The sequence below is a fragment of the Dermacentor variabilis genome, unplaced genomic scaffold, assembly GCF_050947875.1.
Source record: "Dermacentor variabilis isolate Ectoservices unplaced genomic scaffold, ASM5094787v1 scaffold_29, whole genome shotgun sequence".
NCBI classification, from domain to species: domain Eukaryota; kingdom Metazoa; phylum Arthropoda; class Arachnida; order Ixodida; family Ixodidae; genus Dermacentor; species Dermacentor variabilis.
The window spans coordinates 205,439-223,336 of record NW_027460467.1 but is presented as its reverse complement, the minus strand read 5'-3'; the positions used below and the strand labels follow the sequence as shown (position 1 = coordinate 223,336).

General features: G+C 49.6%; 17 non-coding genes across 17 annotated transcripts; all 17 read left to right on the top strand.

Moving 5' to 3' along the window:
• The first annotated feature begins 1,602 nt into the window (after positions 1-1,602).
• On the top strand, positions 1,603-1,673 carry TRNAG-GCC (transfer RNA glycine (anticodon GCC)). The gene has a single exon. It is a non-coding gene; the product is annotated as a tRNA-Gly (tRNA).
• Positions 1,674-2,031: 358 nt separating this feature from the next.
• TRNAG-GCC (transfer RNA glycine (anticodon GCC)) lies at positions 2,032-2,102 on the top strand. The gene has a single exon. It is a non-coding gene; the product is annotated as a tRNA-Gly (tRNA).
• A 4,947-nt stretch (positions 2,103-7,049) lies between these two features.
• Positions 7,050-7,120, top strand: TRNAG-GCC (transfer RNA glycine (anticodon GCC)). The gene has a single exon. It is a non-coding gene; the product is annotated as a tRNA-Gly (tRNA).
• A 2,659-nt stretch (positions 7,121-9,779) lies between these two features.
• On the top strand, positions 9,780-9,850 carry TRNAG-GCC (transfer RNA glycine (anticodon GCC)). Its single transcript has one exon. It is a non-coding gene; the product is annotated as a tRNA-Gly (tRNA).
• Positions 9,851-9,922: 72 nt separating this feature from the next.
• TRNAG-GCC (transfer RNA glycine (anticodon GCC)) lies at positions 9,923-9,993 on the top strand. The gene has a single exon. It is a non-coding gene; the product is annotated as a tRNA-Gly (tRNA).
• Positions 9,994-10,065: 72 nt separating this feature from the next.
• Positions 10,066-10,136, top strand: TRNAG-GCC (transfer RNA glycine (anticodon GCC)). The gene has a single exon. It is a non-coding gene; the product is annotated as a tRNA-Gly (tRNA).
• A 72-nt stretch (positions 10,137-10,208) lies between these two features.
• Positions 10,209-10,279, top strand: TRNAG-GCC (transfer RNA glycine (anticodon GCC)). The gene has a single exon. It is a non-coding gene; the product is annotated as a tRNA-Gly (tRNA).
• A 216-nt stretch (positions 10,280-10,495) lies between these two features.
• Positions 10,496-10,566, top strand: TRNAG-GCC (transfer RNA glycine (anticodon GCC)). Its single transcript has one exon. It is a non-coding gene; the product is annotated as a tRNA-Gly (tRNA).
• Positions 10,567-15,609: 5,043 nt separating this feature from the next.
• On the top strand, positions 15,610-15,680 carry TRNAG-GCC (transfer RNA glycine (anticodon GCC)). Its single transcript has one exon. It is a non-coding gene; the product is annotated as a tRNA-Gly (tRNA).
• Positions 15,681-15,752: 72 nt separating this feature from the next.
• Positions 15,753-15,823, top strand: TRNAG-GCC (transfer RNA glycine (anticodon GCC)). The gene has a single exon. It is a non-coding gene; the product is annotated as a tRNA-Gly (tRNA).
• Positions 15,824-15,895: 72 nt separating this feature from the next.
• On the top strand, positions 15,896-15,966 carry TRNAG-GCC (transfer RNA glycine (anticodon GCC)). Its single transcript has one exon. It is a non-coding gene; the product is annotated as a tRNA-Gly (tRNA).
• A 72-nt stretch (positions 15,967-16,038) lies between these two features.
• On the top strand, positions 16,039-16,109 carry TRNAG-GCC (transfer RNA glycine (anticodon GCC)). The gene has a single exon. It is a non-coding gene; the product is annotated as a tRNA-Gly (tRNA).
• A 72-nt stretch (positions 16,110-16,181) lies between these two features.
• Positions 16,182-16,252, top strand: TRNAG-GCC (transfer RNA glycine (anticodon GCC)). Its single transcript has one exon. It is a non-coding gene; the product is annotated as a tRNA-Gly (tRNA).
• Positions 16,253-16,324: 72 nt separating this feature from the next.
• On the top strand, positions 16,325-16,395 carry TRNAG-GCC (transfer RNA glycine (anticodon GCC)). Its single transcript has one exon. It is a non-coding gene; the product is annotated as a tRNA-Gly (tRNA).
• A 72-nt stretch (positions 16,396-16,467) lies between these two features.
• TRNAG-CCC (transfer RNA glycine (anticodon CCC)) lies at positions 16,468-16,538 on the top strand. The gene has a single exon. It is a non-coding gene; the product is annotated as a tRNA-Gly (tRNA).
• Positions 16,539-17,643: 1,105 nt separating this feature from the next.
• Positions 17,644-17,714, top strand: TRNAG-GCC (transfer RNA glycine (anticodon GCC)). Its single transcript has one exon. It is a non-coding gene; the product is annotated as a tRNA-Gly (tRNA).
• A 72-nt stretch (positions 17,715-17,786) lies between these two features.
• On the top strand, positions 17,787-17,857 carry TRNAG-GCC (transfer RNA glycine (anticodon GCC)). The gene has a single exon. It is a non-coding gene; the product is annotated as a tRNA-Gly (tRNA).
• Positions 17,858-17,898: the final 41 nt, after the last annotated feature.

Genomic DNA, 17,898 nt, shown 5'->3' with positions numbered 1-17,898 from the left:
GCTCCGTTCGCCAGGGTTGTCCACTCAGTCCACTCCTGTTTTGTGTCTACATAGAAACGCTATGTCTGGCCATCATTGAAAATGAACGTATTAAGGGGTTTAGTCTTCAATCAGCAGAAGTGAAGCTACTGGCATACGCTGACGATGTGGCTGTGTGCTGTAAGGACAAACAAAGTGTATTGAATACTGTAATTATCGTCAAAAAGTTTGGTAACGTCACTAACAGCTACGTTAACTGGCAGAAATGTTTGGGGTTTTGGCATGGAAGATGGGCGTCTACACCAGACCACTTTTCGAACGTAAACTGGGTCACGACGCCAGTTAAGTACCTTGGAGCACCCCTTGATGCCTACAAGGACAGTAGCGAGTACTGGAAGGAGCGGACAAAACAACTAAAAGAAAAAGCCGACCGATGGAACGCCTGTTACCTATCAATATTCGCGAGAGCTACAGCGTGCAACATGTTTCTCGTGACAAAGATCTGGTACGTAATGCAGGTACTACAGTGCTCTCGTATTAATGTGCAGAAACTGCACCGCGTGTTCGCTGTATTCGTGTGGGCATCAAGCTGGGAGCGATGTAGCCGAGATAATCTCTTCCGGCGCGTGAAGGATGGTGGTCTGGGGTTGGCGCACCTCTTCTTGCGTCAACTGGTGAATAGATTCTCCTTCTTTCGAGATACAAACGACCCATTTCTGCGCACGGTGATCCAAATGAGGCTGTCAAGATCACTTCCCGAATTCGTTGTAGGTACGGAAATAATGCCAGGACCAGTCCGTGGTTTCTTTCGGGAAATAGTTCAGAGTGTTTCCTTTTTGCGTGTTCGTTTTTCAAGTGCATATTTGTGGAGTGTAAAACGGAAAAAGTTATATCGTGATTTATGTGACAGTGTTTTGCTGGTACCTATGTACAGAGCCCCGTACAGTGGAGGCCCAGGCCTAGATGTATTGAAAAGGGTGAAGAAGATGCCAGTTCAACCAGCCACTAAATCGTTCTTTTTTAAATTACACACTGGTACTGTACCTGTTAAAATCTTCCTTGAACAACGTGGGTTCTACATGCCATGGGGAACCCACTGCCTTATATGTAAAAAAACAGAAAGCATAGATCACGTCTTCATCCACTGTTGGGAAGGGGTCTTTTTCTGGGACGTGCTACAAAGGACTCTAAAAAAGGAGCTACCTATAGATCCCCACGGAATCAGGTTTCTGCCAGTATATGACGACGAAGGTTTCCCGTACGACCTGATCATGCTTACGGGCCTCCACAGTTTATGGCGCGCAAGAATGGCGGGTTACCATTGTGACCCGGATGCCCGACCGGCGCGTCTGTACTTTTGTGAATCCATGCAACGGCATGTGGAAGTGATCAAGATGCAACAGCCTGTTCCTGAGTGGCTGTCGAGGGTTGAACCCCTTACAGCACTAAAGGAATTTTAATCCGACAACGTCGTGCCACAGTAGCGGACGGCAGCGAATGTAAATATTACTGTTCCTTGTTCCGTTTGTGTATTCATCCCTTTTGCTTCTTTGGTCTTTGTTTATATCATTTAGGAATTTGTGTTGTGTTATGTCGAGGACTGGCAATAAAGAAAAAAAAAAAGCGTCGGTGGTTCAGTGGTAGAATACTCGCCTGCCACGCGGGTGGCCCGGGTTCGATTCCCGGCCGACGCAGTTTCTTTTTCTGAAAAGAGCTGCCGGATGAAGCGGAACAATCCAAACTAATGTATAGCAGTCAGCAACTTCTCGTCGGTGGTTCAGTGGTAGAATACTCGCCTGCCACGCGGGTGGCCCGTGTTCGATTCCCGGCCGACGCAGTTTCTTTTTCTGAAAAGAGCTGCCGGATGAAGCGGAACAATCCAAACTAATGTATAGCAGTCAGCAACTTCGCGTCAGTGGTTCAGTAGTAGAATACTCGCCTGCCACGCGGGTGGCCCGGGTTCGATTCCCGGCCGACGCAGTTTCTTTTTCTGAAAAGAGCTGCCGGATGAAGCGGAACAATCCAAACTAATGTATAGCAGTCAGCAACTTCGCGTCGGTGGTTCAGTGGTAGAATACTCGCCTGCCGCGCGGGTGGCCCGGGTTCGATTCCCGGCCGACGCAGTTTCTTTTTCTGAAAAGAGCTGCCGGATGAAGCGGAACAATCCAAACTAATGTATAGAAGTCAGCAACTTCGCGTCGGTGGTCATTCTGCTTCCGGCAGCCGAGCTGAGCGGTCAGCAGGATCATGGGCTCCAGTGGAGCAGCGACAGCGGCCACTTTTGGCCGCGGAAATAGGCTCAACGATGATAAGGATTATGCTTTTATTTTGCCGCAGCTGCCTAAAGGCCAACTGGTGATTAACACCGTCTTTTTGCACGGTGATGTACGTGCGAGGCCGTACAAGGTGGAGGATTTCAGGGATGCCCTTCTGCCGACGGGCCTGCTGCCGGATGTGGTATGCATAGGGGCGTACCAAATCAACCACGTCTGGGCAGTGACCCTCTGCGATGCAACTGCAACGAAAAGGCTGCTTGCCCTGAAGGAACTTCAAGTGAAGGGACGACGGTGCCTCATCATTGACCCGCAGGACCAACAGGTGAAGCTTAGGCTTCACTGGCTGCTCTACGGCGTTGCCGACGAGGACGTCCGGACGGCTTTCGCGGCTTTCGGCAAGGTGGAGGAGGTGAGCCGGGAACGGTGGCGCGTTGAAGGCATGGGAACCAAGATCTCAACCACCAGGACCGTCCTTCTCAAGCTGAAGGCCAGCATGAAGGTGGAAGACCTCCCCCATCAGATCCGCGTCGGTGGAGAGTTAGCCTTGGTCGTCGTTCCCGGTCGACCGATGCAGTGCCTGCGCTGCCACGGCACGGGACACGTCCGCCGTGAGTGCAGAGTACCGCGTTGTATCCGGTGCAGACGTTTCGGCCACGTCGACGCTGAATGCGTGAAGTCCTATGCCGCTGTGACAGGCCCACCAGTGAATGATGTTGCGGCAGAGCACCTCATGGATGTGGCCGAGGCGGAGGACGCGGCTAAAGGAACCGGTGACATGGTGTCGACAGAGACAAGTAGTGGGACGACGATTCTGGAGGTAGACGGCAACGCGGCTGAGGCTACTCAGAAGCCGAGTAGGACGGAACGGGATGCTACGACCCAGGGGCAGGCGACGGGAAACGTCAGTGAAGACGCAACTGACGACGCGACCGCAATGCAGCAGGACGAGGGCGTCACCGACGACGACCGTACTGGGGCTCTTGCTGCCTCCGTCAAGCGCACCCACGACCAGACGAAGGACCGCGAGGATCGGGCACCCAGCACCAGTGAGGGACCACCGACGAAGACGCCTCATGGGAGGCGGATGGGCTACAAGCCAAAGCCCAATGTACCGCCTGAAAGGAAGCCTGCCGACAAAGCGGCCACGTCTAAGGACACCAGCAAACCGGGAGGTCCTGGAGGCGGCTAGCCGAGGACTAGTCGTGAGCGGTAAGCACCATGCTCCGGGCCTACTTTTCTTTTAGATCAAGATGGCTCAAATACCGTCCCTGAGGATTGCCACATTAAACGTGAGAGGGCTGGCGGCTAGTCGTAGGCAAAGTCAGGTCCTACGTTTGGTCACTGACCACGACATAGACGTACTAGCCGTCCAGGAAACTAAGGTTGAAGGAGAGGAGGAGACCGGGAGCATGGTGCGACGTTTCACGACTAGGTATTTTGCGGTGGTTAGCCATGCTGTAGGCACGGCTGGAGGGTGCGTTCTTCTTGTGAAGAAGCTGCCTGGACTGCAGATTCAGAGCATTTTTTCGTGTCAGTCAGGAAGGATTGTTCTTTGTGATATTGTTATGGGTGATTCAGAGTTCCGCATCATATGCGTATATGCGCCGAATTCAGTAGATGAGCGCGCCCGTTTTTTTTCGAACCTTTCACGATATGTTTGTTGTAATATGCGCGTGATGATGTTAGGGGACTTTAATTGTGTGTTGAGTGCTGGAGACAGAGTCAATAATGCAGGTGTGCGTGACCGAAGCAGTGAAGTGTTATCAAATTTAAATAATGAAAATGAACTCGATGATGTTTATGAATGTCTGGAAGGGGGGCGTCAAGTGACTTTTACACGTTTTCAGGGCAGCAGCCATGCGCGTTTGGACCGAATGTACATTTCATTGGATATGATTCCAAGATGCCACGGTTACTGTGTAGTACCAGTGTCGTTTTCAGATCACTGCCTTGTGAAATGTAACGTAGGTATAATGAAAAAGCGACATGTATTTAAGTGGGATATGTGGAAACTGAATGCCTTGTTACTAAATGACCAGCCCTTTTTACAGGTAGTACGGGATGCGATTAATGAAGTTCAATGTGATGCTGCGGGAACAATCGTCGAGAAGTGGGAATGTTTTAAAGAAAAGATTAAAATGAAAGCAATAGAAAGATCCAGGTGTAAAAAATTCGAGAAGGAAATGAAAGAAAAGGGTTTCAGAACACTGCTTGGGCAGCTGCTAACGCTTGAGTGCAAAGAGCCTGGTGCGTACAAAGACGATGTGCGAAACGTCAAAGAAAAACTTGAACTGTTTGACAAGGAACGCTATCAAGGAGCCATCGTGCGAGCACGAGCGGATGCACTAGCGGCAGGGGAGACGCCCACTAAAAGGGCGCTGGGCCTTGAGAAGGCGTACGGACGAAGAAACCATGTCGAGCAGATTTTAGTGAATGGGAATGTCGTTGAAGACAGTGATAGCATTCAGCGCGCCTTCTTTGAGTACTATCACTCGCTCTTCGCATTTCAGGAAGCGAATGTTGAGGGTTTTAAAGCAGGTTTTCTGCATCGCATGCCACGTTTGAGCGATGACGTAAAAAAGCGATTAGAGGAAAAAATAAGGGAGAGAGAAGTCGCAAAGGCAATCGACGATTTGAACTTGGGTAAATCACCGGGACCTGATGGACTCAGCGCGGGTCTATATAAAGCTTTTAAAAGAGAGCTGGCGCCTTTGCTTGCGCATGTATTTAATGACGCATACGAAAAGAAATCATTACCACCTTCCTTTGGAAAAACGCACACCATTCTAATACCGAAGAGCGATCAAATAGACAAACTCAGATTTGTGTCATCCTACAGACCGATTTCACTAACAAACGTCGATTATAAAATATTTATGAAGGTTTTAGCTAGCAGGCTTCAAGGCGTCATCAAGGAAATAGTCGCAGACCATCAAACTTGTGGCATCAAAGGGCGATCTATTTTTTCAAACATCCATAAGATGCGATGTGTGCTCGAGTGCTGTGACGTCATCGGTGGCCGTGTTGCAGTACTTCAGCTCGACCTAGAGAAAGCGTTCGATTGTGTCGCTCACGTTATTTTGTTTGCCATCTTAGATCATGTTAATGTCGGTTCCATCATCACTGAGGGCGTGGCCTTGGCGTACCAAAACTGCACAACAAGATTAATTGTTAACAAGTGTCTGGGGGCCCCCATTAACATCAGGCGTTCAGTGCGCCAAGGCTGCCCCCTCAGTCCGCTATTATTTGCTATCTACATAGAAGCAATGTGTGTAGCAATTAATGAAAATGACGGAATACGTGGTTTCAGATTGGCAGCGACCGAAGTGAAGTTGCTCGCATATGCAGATGACATTGCAGTGTGTTGCACTGACAAACCAAGTGTAACGGAAACCATATCTGTAGTACAACATTTCTGCGCCGTAAAGGGTAGCAGAGTAAACTGGGGCAAATCGCTAGGCCTGTGGCACGCGGACTGGTTTTCTGCACCCGACTATTTCGCGAACGTGAACTGGGTGAAAACTCCGACCAGGTATCTGGGTGTTCCCCTCGACAGGCATAATAGCAGCGACGAATACTGGAGGAACCAAACCAAGGAACTGAAAGAAAAAGTAGACAAATGGAAAAGTACTAACCTGTCCATTTTTGCAAGAGCGACAATTTGTAACGTGTTTTTTATTACTAAGTTATATTACGTCTTGCAAACGCTGTATTGTTCTAGAGTAAATGTGCAAAGGCTGCACAGAGTGTTCGCAGTTTTCATCTGGGGATCAACATGGGAAAGTTGCAGCCGAACAAATTTGTTCAGAAGAGTGAAGGATGGGGGTGTGGGCCTGGCGCATCTTTTTGTTCGTCAAGTTGTAAACCGATTTTTGTTTTTTCGCGATGTTCGCGATCCTTTTCTGCGCGCCGTATGTCAGCTAAGGTTGAGTAACGCTTTGCCGGCACATGTTGTTAGCACGGCAAATTTGACTGGAACTCTGCGTGGTTATTTCAAGGAAGTTGTTGACATTGTACGCTTCCTTTCTGTTCGTTTTACAAATGATTACCTTTGTGATGTGAAAAGGAAAACATTGTATAGAGATGTATGCGACATATTTTCCCAGTGCCCTTATACAGAGCCATATACAGTGGAGGGCCAGGACAGGATGTACTTAAAAGAGTAAAACAGATGCAGGTGCCACCAGGGGTAAAGACCTTCTTCTTTAAGCTACACACAGGAACGCTCTCCGTGAAGACGTTTCTGGAGGAACGGGGTTGTCTCGTACCTTGGGGGTCGAAAATATAGATCACGTTTTCCTACATTGCTGGGCGGCAGTTTTCTTCTGGGACGTCTTAAAGCGAACCCTGAAGAAAGCTGCCGGTGGACCCCCAAGGTATCAGGTATCTGGCCATTAAAGATGACGACGGGGTTCCCTATGACTTTGTTATGTTAAATGCTCTACACTGTATATGGCGGGCTCGTATGGCAGGGTACCATTGCGATCCTGATGCTAGGCCAGCTCGTGCTTACTTCAAGGAATGTATGTCGCGATTTATTGAAATCCATAAAATACAAGAATGTGTACCGGATTGGCTGTCGAGGCTAGAACCCCTGACAGCCATGAAGGAATTTTAGTATGACAAAGCCAGTCCAATATGGACAGACGGCTTTATTGTGCGGTTTCTTTCCTTACGCACCTTCCGTTTTTTTTCCCTCCTCCAACGGTTGGAATTTGTGATACACAAGTGTGTGCTAACTGTACCGTCTGAGTAATGTCGAAGACCGGCAATAAATAAAAAAAAAAAAACTTCGCGTCGGTGGTTCAGTGGTAGAATACTCGCCTGCCACTCGGGTGGCCCGGGTTCGATTCCCGGCCGACGCAGTTTCTTTTTAGGGCGCAGCTCTTTGGCGTCCGTTCCTGGGTTTCGCGTCGTCGTCGTCGGCGGCGTCGTCGTCGGCCTCGTAACCAGCTCCGCCCCCCTTTCATCCCCCCAGCGCTAGCAGCGACCGACTGATACCGCTGGATGCCGCTGACGCCGCTAGAGAGTCAAGATAACGTGACTGCATAGAACACCGTCGCCGCCATGCAGAAAGAGGAGGAAAGGGTCCCCCCCCCCTGTTCTTGTGTGGCGGATAGCTGGGGTTGACTCACTATCGCCGTCAGCGGCATCAGTCAGTCGCTGCTATCTCTTCCCTCCTCCCTTTATCGTGTTGTCCGCTTGCTGCGCGCGCTTCTGCCCCCATCGTTTGCCGCTGGGTGTACACGCCGCCCCCCTCCGCTTCCGCTTACTGCAGGTTGCTCTCGATGGCGGCGATGAGCCTCCGCTTCGGCGGCGCGAACGGCAGGGTCTTCTCGGCGGCGGCGCTTAGCCTCTGCTTCCCCCACGGCTGTGACAACCTCGCGAGGCACTTGTATAGATCTCGTCTTTGAGAATCAAGCATTGGTGTACCAAGTCGAACATATATCAGTCTATTTCTCCGACCACAAAGCTTCCTTCATGACTGTCAAGAACTGTTAGTGGAGTCTTTGTTAAAGGAATACGTGTGAAAAATAAAAAAAAATTATGTGATAGCGCATACATGTGTTGCTCGATTTCTTTGCCTCAATCTATCCAAAAGGTGAAACAGCTTATTTGCTGCGCTCAAATTTCGCATTAGGAAGTACCGTAATCGTCGGTAATTTTTTTTCTGAAAAGAGCTGCCGGATGAAGCGCAACAATCCCAACTAATGTATAGCAGTCAGCAACTTCGCGTCGGTGGTTCAGTGGTAGAATACTCGTGCCATATACAGTGGAGGGCCAGGAGAGGATGTACTTAAAAGAGTAAAACAGATGCAGGTGCCACCAGGGGTAAAAACCTTCTTCTTTAAGCTACACACAGGAACGCTCTCCGTGAAGACGTTTCTGGAGGAACGGGGTTGTCTCGTACCTTGGGGGTCGCACTGCTTGATATGCAAGAAGCCCGAAAATATAGATCACGTTTTCCTACATTGCTGGGCGGCAGTTTTCTTCTGGGACGTCTTAAAGCGAACCCTGAAGAAAGAGCTGCCGGTGGACCCCCAAGGTACGTATGGCAGTCATACGGAATGAAAACATTCGTGGTTTTAGGCTGCACGCCGCAGAAGTTAAAATGCTAGCTTATGCAGATGACGTCGCCATCTTTTGTGAAGACAGGGAAAGCGTGGTCGAGGCTGTCCGCCTTGCAAGATCCTTTTGTAGGTACACTGGTGCCCAGATAAACTTCGAAAAAAGTGTTGGGATATGGCATGGAAGCTGGGACGCGACACCCACAAAATTCGCCGGTATGCAGTGGACTACAGTGCCTCCACTGTATCTAGGAGTGCCCCTTGAGCACTATCGGGACTCGACACAGTTGTGGACCGGCCAAATAGAATCAATGAAAGAAAAGATAAAAGGATGGCAGGGCCGGGGATTGTCAGTGTTTGCACGTGCTTCAGCTTGCAATATATTTTTAATTGCCAAAGTTTGGTACATACTGCAAGTAATGTTCATGTCCCGTGTAAACGTTCAAAAAATGCATCGAGTGTTTGCTACCTTCATCTGGAACTCCACTTGGGAGCGATCCAGTCGAACAAATCTTTTTCGCACAGTTCGAAATGGGGGCCTTGGGCTCTCACACTTGTTCATTAGACAGATCGTATCGCGGTTCATCTTCCTGCGAGATGAAAGAAATGTTTTCCTCCGTACGGTCATTCAGGCGAAAATGGCAACAGAACTGCCTGAATTTGTTGTGTCCACATCTAGTGCTATCACTAGAGCGACTGGGTACTATCGTGAAGTCGTTGCATCTTTTAGAATACTCTGCGCACGTTTTTCGCTGGAGTACTTGTGCTCAGTGAGAAGAAAGAAACTGTACGCAGATTTAGTTGACAGTATGTTACCTATCCCACTGTATAGGAGTGTTTATTGTGGAGGCCCAGGAAAAGATGTGCTGAAACGAGTCAAAAGGATGCCTGTAAGACCTGCTGCGAAAACTTTCTTTTTCCACCTACACACGAACACCCTCCCCGTTAAAGTATGGCTAGAACAGAAAGGAATATTCGTACCCTGGACTACCGATTGCCGGCTGTGTAAAAAGCCTGAAACAATTGAACACGCCTTCATTGAGTGTTGGGATGCTGTCTTTCACTGGGACATCTTGCAGCGCACTCTTAAAAAAGAACTCCCCATAAACCCCTATGGAATTCGGTTCCTTCCAGTTGAAAGCGATGACGGGCCACCGTTCGACATGTTCATGTTGCTGGGTCTCCACAGTTTGTGGAAAACAAGAATGGCTGTACGTCATGCTGATGTGAATGTGTGCTCTGCGCGAGAGAACTTCATTGAAAGTATGTCACTATTACGAGAAGTGTATCGTGCACAAAGCGAAACCCCAGACTGGGTTAGCATCCTTGATGAGCTGGTGTGCCTCAAGAAATTTTAGCGACCATCCCACCTGATGTGATGTGGGTGCACTGTGTATATGGATTTGTCTTTTTTTTGTGTGTTAATGTCTAAGCAGGCAATAAAGAAAAAAAAAAAGCGTCGGTGGTTCAGTGGTAGAATACTCGCCTGCCACGCGGGTGGCCCGGGTTCGATTCCCGGCCGACGCAGTTTCTTTTTCTGAAAAGAGCTGCCGGATGAAGCGGAACAATCCAAACTAATGTATAGCAGTCAGCAACTTCGCGTCGGTGGTTCAGTGGTAGAATACTCGCCTGCCACGCGGGTGGCCCGGGTTAGATTCCCGGCCGACGCGGTTTCTTTTTCTGAAAAGAGCTGCCGGATGAAGCGGAACAATCCAAACTAATGTATAGCAGTCAGCAACTTCGCGTCGGTGGTTCAGTGGTAGAATACTCGCCTGCCACGCGGGTGGCCCGGGTTCGATTCCCGGCCGACGCAGTTTCTTTTTCTGAAAAGAGCTGCCGGATGAAGCGGAACAATCCAAACTAATGTATAGCAGTCAGCAACTTCGCGTCGGTGGTTCAGTGGTAGAATACTCGCCTGCCACGCGGGTGGCCCGGGTTCGATTCCCGGCCGACGCAGTTTCTTTTTCTGAAAAGAGCTGCCGGATGAAGCGGAACAATCCAAACTAATGTATAGCAGTCAGCAACTTCAAGTCGGGTGGTTCAGTGGTAGAATACTCGCCTGCCACGCGGGTGGCCCGGGTTCGATTCCCGGCCGACACAGTTTCTTTTTCTGAAAAGAGCTGCCGGATGAAGCGGAACAATCCAAACTAATGTACAGCAGTCAGCAACTTCGCGTCGGTGGTTCAGTGGTAGAATACTCGCCTGCCACGCGGTTGGCCCGGGTTCGATTCCCGGCCGACGCAGTTTCTTTTTCTGAAAAGAGCTGCCGGATGAAGCGGAACAATCCAAACTAATGTATAGCAGTCTGCAACTTCGCGTCGGTGGTTCAGGGATTCGGCTTTCTGCCGCGCTAGCGAGCGGACGTGCCGATCATGAGCTCCGTAGGAGCGGCTTCAGCGGCCCAGCAGGGCCGCGGTACCAGGAGTTTTGCCTCAGAAGACCCGGAATACCAAGTTTTGCTGCCTCAATTGCCGACAGGTCGGATAGTTTTAAATACAGTTTTTCTGCATGCGGATGTGCGTGCCAGGCCGTATCGTGTGGAACATTTCCGAGATGCGTTGGCTAGCTTAGGCCTACTTGCCGATGTCATCGCCCTAGGGGCGTATCAGATGAGCCACGTTTGGGCGGTTACTTTCAAGAGCGACGAAGGCGTGAAAAAGCTTTCAAGCGCCAAGAACCTCAAGGTGAATGAACATCGGTGCATTGTCATTGATCCTGCCAATCAGGCCGTGCGGCTGAAGTTGCATTGGATGCTTCATAACGTGTCGGACGAGGATATACGGACAGCCCTGTTACCGTTCGGAAAGGTCACGGACGTTTTCCATGAAAAGTGGCGTGTTCAAGGAGTTCAAGATAAAGCATCGTCGACACGGGCGGTGTCCCTGGTTCTGAAGACGGGTATGACCGTAGAAGACCTGCCCCATCAACTTCGTGTAGCTGGTGAGCAGACCCTAGTTGTGGTACCGGGCAGAGCACCCCTTTGCCTGAAGTGCCGAAACACCGGACATGTCCGACGTGACTGCCGCGTCCCGAAATGTGCAGTATGCCGTCGCTACGGCCACCAGGATACGGAATGTGTTAAGACTTACGCATCCGTCGCAGGACCTGCGCTTCGAGAGGACGTGGCTGACCTGTTAATGGATGAGGCTGACGTTGATGAGGCTTCCCGCGTGCTAGTACCACCGGCGGACATAGTTGCAACACCTTATGTGCCGGCTGCTAAAGCCACGAAGGTGGTAAATGTGCTGCCTACGAGCCCGAAAGATGCAGTGCAAAGGCCATGCGACGAAGGAGCCAAAGAAGAATCGGCCGCAAAATCCGCCACTGCCGAGGAGGCCGCCACGGAGCACGGACCGGCAACTCCCTTGATGGACGTCGAAGAATCGAGTGCAAGCAATGTGGCTATGAAAAGAGCGAGGGACTCGACCGGCAACCTGGACGGCAGCCTGGACGGCAACCTTGACAACGGGGCCAAAGACGAGCCGCCGCCAAAAGCGCAGGCGGGTCGTCGTGTGCCCGTGCGCCCGAAGCCAAACATCCCGCCGGACAGACGGCCGGCGGCAAAACCGCCTAAGTAGGACTCGGCGCCTACTGGGGCGCCCGGACTAACGTCGTGAAGAGATGGCGTCCTTTTTGGAATCGGGCTTCGCGTACGCTCTAAAGGTACGCGTGTGGATCGAGCGGTTTTCAGTGCAAAAGTTATGCATGCAAATTTTTCTACAGTGTGTCTGGATCGCTTGTTCTTCAGCGACACCCTGCGATCGGCTTGCTTTTGCAGATAAATGGCGGTGAAACTAGAGAGAGCACTGAGAGTTGCCACGTTAAATGTCCGTGGCCTTGGAGCGCGAAGGAGGCAGTATCAACTTAGCCGCTTGTGTATGGAGAAGGAACTCGATGTAGTTGCCTTACAAGAAACTAAGGTCGAAACCCAAGAGCAGACCGATCGCATGGTGACGCCTTTCACGGCGCATTACAAGGTGTGCGTGTGCCATGCGAATGGCACATCAGGCGGATGTGCGTTGTTAATACGGAAGAGTGCTGGTATTATTGAAGAAAGTGTAACTGTTTCTGAAACTGGCCGCTTGCTTATTGTAGATATTTCGTTTTCCCACGATTTGTGGCGGCTCGTATGCGTTTATGCGCCAAACAATGTGAATGATCGATTTTTGTTTTTTGAATGTATCGAGCAATATCTAAAATGTGATCGCTTTGTCATATTACTTGGTGATTTTAACTGTGTGTGTTCTCCGGAAGACCGACTAAAAAGGGAAAGGGTTCGCGATAAAAGTGCTCTCCTTTTGAGCAGACTAATTGAAGACCACAACTTAGAAGATGTGGGCCTAGTCCTCACTGATGGTATGATTCCGCAGTACACGCACATTCAGCGAAATAGCCGAGCAAGGCTGGACAGAGTGTATGTTTCTGACGACTTGATCACCCTTTGTAATAGTTATAACGTCGCACCGCAATCGTTCACGGACCATAGCCTGGTAAGCTTCTCGATTGGGGAAAAAGTTAAAAGAACACGATTCAACTGGAACATGTGGAAATTCAACGAAAAGCTGCTTGATGATGAACCATTTGTGCGCAGAGTTAAGGAAAAGATAACAGAGTTGATGACAAATGAGGGTGAATATCTTACTGCCACATGGGAGGAATTTAAGATTCAAGTTAAGTTCATTGCAATAGAAAGAGGAAGCAGCCTTCAGCACGATAAATTACAGAAACAAAGAGAGCTGCAAAGACAGCTAGAATATCTGTCAAGCGCACAAAATGCGGGTCACGATCTATTAGCTGAAAACGTAAAGAAAGTAAGACACGAGCTTGAAGTTATCGACGCCGAGCGATACAAAGCAGCAGTTATACGTGCTAGAAACGAACGCCTATGGATGGGTGAGATACCAAACAAACGGGCAATGAGCGATGAAAAGCGTCACGCGTCAAGAAATGAGATCCAACAGATACGTCTTCAAAACGAGGTGACGTCAGACGCTTCGTCGATTGAGAAAGCTTTTGTGGAACACTATCGCGAATTGTTCGGCAATGTGACTCCTTCTGGACTGGCCTTCGAGAGTGAATTCATGAGCGAGATGCCAAGGTTGGATGACGACGTTAGAGAAAGTCTTGAGAGACCAATAGCTGTGTCCGAGATTGAAAGGGCGATAGAAGAACTGCCATCAGGCAAATCGCCAGGGCCGGACGGCCTAGGCGCCGCTTTTTACAAGGCATTCAGTCAGGAGTTTGCGTGTATATTGCACCGACTACTCTCAGAGGCGTATGAATTTAAAAAAGTACCACCCTCATTCCAGACTTCGCACATAGTATTAATTCCGAAAACCGATGAACGGGAAAAGCTCCTTTCAGTAAGTTCATACAGACCGATAAGTCTGACCAACACAGATTACAAAATATTTATGAAAGTACTGGCTCGACGATTTCAAAGCGTGATTCAGCAGCTTGTAGGGCCACACCAGACGTGTGGCATTAAAGGCCGCACCATTTTCACGAACACCCACATTGCAAGGAATGTGCTTGAATGTTGCGATGCCATTGGGGGTCGGGTGGCCATGTTGCAGCTAGACCTTGCGAAGGCGTTCGACCGGGTGTCACATGAGGTGCTTTTCGCTATACTGCAGTACTGTAATGTTGGGAGCGTCATTGTAAATGGCGTTAAAATGGCTTATGAAGACTGTTACATGCAGCTTATAGTTAATAAGTGTCTTAGTTCGCGGGTGCCACTCCGCTCGTCTGTACGGCAAGGCTGTCCCTTGTCTCCCTTGCTTTTTGCCCTGTACCTCGAACCCTTTTGTATGGCAGTCATACGGAATGAAAACATTCGTGGTTTTAGGCTGCACGCCGCAGAAGTTAAAATGCTAGCTTATGCAGATGACGTCGCCGTCTTTTGTGAAGACAGGGAAAGCGTGGTCGAGGCTGTCCGCCTTGCAAGATCCTTTTGTAGGTACACTGGTGCCCAGATAAACTTCGAAAAAAGTGTTGGGATATGGCATGGAAGCTGGGACGCGACACCCACAAAATTCGCCGGTATGCAGTGGACTACAGTGCCTCCACTGTATCTAGGAGTGCCGCTTGAGCACTATCGGGACTCGACACAGTTGTGGACCGGCCAAATAGAATCAATGAAAGAAAAGATAAAAGGATGGCAGGGCCGGGGATTGTCAGTGTTTGCACGTGCTTCAGCTTGCAATATATTTTTAATTGCCAAAGTTTGGTACATACTGCAAGTAATGTTCATGTCCCGTGTAAACGTTCAAAAAATGCATCGAGTGTTTGCTACCTTCATCTGGAACTCCACTTGGGAGCGATCCAGTCGAACAAATCTTTTTCGCACAGTTCGAAATGGGGGCCTTGGGCTCTCACACTTGTTCATTAGACAGATCGTATCGCGGTTCATCTTCCTGCGAGATGAAAGAAATGTTTTCCTCCGTACGGTCATTCAGGCGAAAATGGCAACAGAACTGCCTGAATTTGTTGTGTCCACATCTAGTGCTATCACTAGAGCGACTGGGTACTATCGTGAAGTCGTTGCATCTTTTAGAATACTCTGCGCACGTTTTTCGCTGGAGTACTTGTGCTCAGTGAGAAGAAAGAAACTGTACGCAGATTTAGTTGACAGTATGTTACCTATCCCACTGTATAGGAGTGTTTATTGTGGAGGCCCAGGAAAAGATGTGCTGAAACGAGTCAAAAGGATGCCTGTAAGACCTGCTGCGAAAACTTTCTTTTTCCACCTACACACGAACACCCTCCCCGTTAAAGTATGGCTAGAACAGAAAGGAATATTCGTACCCTGGACTACCGATTGCCGGCTGTGTAAAAAGCCTGAAACAATTGAACACGCCTTCATTGAGTGTTGGGACGCTGTCTTTCACTGGGACATCTTGCAGCGCACTCTTAAAAAAGAACTCCCCATAAACCCCTATGGAATTCGGTTCCTTCCAGTTGAAAGCGATGACGGGCCACCGTTCGACATGTTCATGTTGCTGGGTCTCCACAGTTTGTGGAAAACAAGAATGGCTGTACGTCATGCTGATGTGAATGTGTGCTCTGTGCGAGAGAACTTCATTGAAAGTATGTCACTATTACGAGAAGTGTATCGTGCACAAAGCGAAACCCCAGACTGGTTTAGCATCCTTGATGAGCTGGTGTGCCTCAAGAAATTTTAGCGACCATCCCACCTGATGTGATGTGGGTGCACTGTGTATATGGATTTGTTTTTTTTTTGTGTGTGTGTTAATGTCTAAGCAGGCAATAAAGAAAAAAAAAAAGCGTCGGTGGTTCAGTGGTAGAATAGTCGCCTGCCACGCGGGTGGCCCGGGTTCGATTCCCGGCCGACGCAGTTTCTTTTTCTGAAAAGAGCTGCCGGATGAAGCGGAACAATCCAAACTAATGTATAGCAGTCTGCAACTTCGCGTCGGTGGTTCAGTGGTAGAATACTCGCCTGCCACGCGGGTGGCCCGGGTTCGATTCCCGGCCGACGCAGTTTCTTTTTCTGAAAAGAGCTGCCGGATGAAGCGGAACAATCCAAACTAATGTATAGCAGTCAGCAACTTCGCGTCGGTGGTTCAGTGGTAGAATACTCGCCTGCCACGCGGGTGGCCCGGGTTCGATTCCCGGCCGACGCAGTTTCTTTTTCTGAAAAGAGCTGCCGGATGAAGCGGAACAATCCAAACTAATGTATAGCAGTCAGCAACTTCGCGTCGGTGGTTCAGTGGTAGAATACTCGCCTGCCACGCGGGTGGCCCGGGTTCGATTCCCGGCCGACGCAGTTTCTTTTTCTGAAAAGAGCTGCCGGATGAAGCGGAACAACCCAAACTAATGTATAGAAGTCAGCAACTTCGCGTCGGTGGTTCAGTGGTAGAATACTCGCCTGCCACGCGGGTGGCCCGGGTTCGATTCCCGGCCGACGCAGTTTCTTTTTCTGAAGAGAGCTGTCGGATGAAGCCGAACGATCCAAACTAATGTATAGAAGTCAGCAACTTCGCGTCGGTGGTTCAGTGGTAGAATACTCGCCTGCCACGCGGGTGGCCCGGGTTCGATTCCCGGCCGACGCAGTTTCTTTTTCTGAAAAGAGCTGCCGGGTGAAGCGGAACAATCCAAACTAATGTATAGCAGTCAGCAACTTCGCGTCGGTGGTTCAGTGGTAGAATACTGGCCTCCCACGCGGGTGGCCCGTGTTCGATTCCCGGCCGACGCAGTTTCTTTTTCTGAAGAGAGCTGTCGGATGAAGCCGAACGATCCAAACTAATGTATAGCAGTCAGCAACTTCGCGTCGGTGGTAGATGTAGCCGAACAAATTTGTTCAGAAGGGTGAAGGACGGGGGTGTGGGCTTGATGCATCTTTTTGTTCGACAACTTGTCAACCGCTTTTTGTTTTTTCGAGATGTGCGGGATCCGTTTCTGCGCACCGTATGTCAGATCAGGTTGAGCGACGCATTGCCGACACATGTTGTTAGTACGGCAAGCATGACCGGAAAACTTCGAGGTTATTTTAAGGAAGTGGTCGACAGCGTGCGTTTCCTGTCAGTTCGTTTTTCAAATGATTATCTGTTTGAAGTTAAAAGGAAAAAGCTGTATAATGATGTGTGCGACATTGTGTTCCCAGTGCCGTTATACAGAACCATATACAGTGGAGGGCCAGGACAAGACGTCCTTAAACGGGTAAAACGAATGCAGGTGCCACCGGGGTTAAAACCTTCTTTTTTAAGCTCCACACAGGAACGCTCTCTGTGAAAACGTTTGTGGAAGAACGAGGCTGTCTTGTGCCGTGGGGATCCCACTGCTTGATCTGTCAGAAGCCGGAGACCATTGATCACGTTTTTTTGCATTGCTGGGCGGCTGTTTTCCTTTGGGACGTGCTAAAGCGAACGCTGAAAAACGAGTTACCGGTGGACCCCCAAGGGATCAGGTATCTGCCAATTAAAGATGAAGACGGAGTACCGTATGATCTTATTATGCTGAACGCCCTCCACTCTATATGGCGAGCTCGCATGGCCGGGTACCATTGCGACGTCGACGCTCGGCCAGCGCGTATGTATTTCAGAGAGTGTATGTCCTTATTTATTGAAATGCAGAAAATGCAAAAGTGTGTACCGGATTGGCTGTCGAGGCTCGAACCTCTGACAGTCATGAAGGAATTTTAATTTGACAACGTCAGTCCTATGCGGATAGACGGCTTTGTAGCGCTTTTTTGTTTCTCGCCTTCGTTTTCTCTTGCAAGAGGCTTGCATTTGTGTCATGAGTGTGAAATTCATATGTACGATGTTATATTGAAAACCGGTAATAAATAAAAAAAAAACTTCGCGTCGGTGGTTCAGTGGTAGAATACTCGCCTGCCACGCGGGTGGCCCGGGTTCGATTCCCGGCCGACGCAGTTTCTTTTCCTGAAAAGAGCTGCCGGATGAAGCGGTACAATACAAACTAATGTATAGCAGTCCGCAACTTCGCGTCGGTGGTTCAGTGGTAGAATACTCGCCTGCCACGCGGGTGGCCCGGGTTCGATTCCCGGCCGACGCAGTTTCTTTTTCTGAAAAGAGCTGCCGGATGAAGCGGAACAA